This window comes from Austrofundulus limnaeus, unplaced genomic scaffold (assembly GCF_001266775.1).
Source record: "Austrofundulus limnaeus strain Quisiro unplaced genomic scaffold, Austrofundulus_limnaeus-1.0 Scaffold1, whole genome shotgun sequence".
Taxonomy (NCBI): Eukaryota; Metazoa; Chordata; class Actinopteri; order Cyprinodontiformes; family Rivulidae; genus Austrofundulus; species Austrofundulus limnaeus.
In genome coordinates this window covers 10,457,424-10,459,482 of record NW_013952403.1, presented here as the reverse complement: position 1 = coordinate 10,459,482, position 2,059 = coordinate 10,457,424, and positions in this window count along the sequence as shown.

The window sequence follows — 2,059 nt, the reverse complement described above, 5'->3', positions numbered from 1 at the left end:
GTCCCAAGCCCGACTTTGGGAACCAAAGCGCAGTGGTTCCCAAACTTTTCAGCTTTTGACCCACAAAATAACAGTAGCAGAGACCCCCAGCTATTTTTGGATGATAAACATTTGTATCAGGTCAACAAAACATGGGCATAGTAACAATAGTAACAATCCATTTTAAGTATACTAACCTCACTCCTTTGTAACAACTAAGGCAAAAAAGTAATTAATTCAGAAAATCTTTTCAGGACCCCACCTTGATGTTTCGGGACCCCACTTTGGGTCCCGACCCCAACTTTGGGAAACACTGCTGTAGAGAACTGAGTGATGAAGCAGACTAAAGGAAGTGACTCCCTCCAAAAACATGTTTTCTTAACAACTACTGTATATCCTCCACTTTTTCTCATTAAAGATGACCTTAGACGTTGCACGTTGCTCTTAGACAGGAACGGTTGAAAAATTAGATTTTATGGTTTTTGTTGTGAATTAAATAACGGAGTGTCTCCAAAAATAAAAAGTATTCTATTTGGACAAATTTTTGGTTTTTTGACAAGAGTCTAAATGGAGAAGTAGCTTGCATAATTTCAGAAGGTATTCTTAATCTTTATGTTCTTTCATCAAATCCAGTAATGTTGTGTAAAGAGGCTACCCACAGAAACGACAGGTGGGCCCGGTCTAGTATCAGGCTGGCACTGCTGGTTGATTGCTGGCTTGGCAAGCTGTTTTTCAACCAAGTGTGGGCCTGGTCTGGCAATAAAGGCACTGTTTTTAAGATGGCATGCCACAACTGGCCCAGCTGTGGTTTGGTTTATGTGGTGCTGGCCCACGCATGGACCACCTCTTGCAAACTACATCGGGGCCATTACTCTTTGCTATATCTGGGCTGAGTGTTGTGTGGACCAGAAAAATTCTACTTTGTGAGTATTATAATTTTTATGTCTTTTGACATAAACTTGAATTTAAAGGGGGTGTTCAGATATTTTACGTGCTGTTATGTGAAAAGTTGTTAAACAATTATTATCTTACCTGTTGTAGATTAATAACTTTTTGCAAATAAGGGTTTAAGATCGTCAAGTTCACATTACATTATTGTTCTGGCATAAGTAGTATGACATTCTGTCAGGATATGTCCCATGCTGCATCGGAAGTGCTACAACAAGCTGCTGCTGTTATTTGTGCCTCTGTTTATAACTTTTTTTGTCTTGGCCCTATATGGACTAACTTGTAGCTAATTAGTCCAGTCAGGATAAAATTCAGGTTTTCTTTTTGTCAAACTGAGTTTGTTCAAATATTTACAGCAGATAAGATAGTAAATGTTTATAACTTTTCAACAGAACACCACTTGAAAAAATCTGTACTATCTCTTTAAGAAATGCAGTGATGTGTGAAGGAACACACCAAAAGTCATCATAAAATTGCACAAAAGGAGAAATAGTTTTGTTGGGTAAATCCAGTTTCTGAGTTTCTCTCAAGTTCAAAATACTGTACCTATAAAAAATCTAAATAAATAAATAAATTTATTACAGAATATAAATATTTATTTTCCTCCTAAGATGAACTACATTTGCTTATTTTTTCAGGTTTGGTTTTTATTCACTATTTAGATTTGCAAGCACATTCAAGCTTAGGACATATTTTTTTTCACCCACATTAAACAGGCCAACCATACACAAGTATGTCAGTCATTTTAAATGGGTGGTGTTAGCTGATTTGTGTCTCTATAAGCACATGAAGCTCACTAAATATAAATATACTGCACAAGAGTTGTGTTATAAAACATCATTAAGGTCATTTGTTTTCATAGCTGGGTGTGACTCAGACATCTATGAACACAAGTTCCTCAACACTGACAGTTACAAGGGTCAATGGCATCTGCTAGTGTGTGTGCGTAGTGTTGTGTTTGTGTGCATATAGTATGTGTGTATCTGATTTTGGTAGCAAACAGGATGTCCTGTCCTCCGACTGCTATTGTGGAGTAGTAGAGTTGCTGGTCACAAAGACCACTTCCCTCTTACCTCTCTGTCTGTATGTTACACACACACACACACACACACACACACACACACACACACAC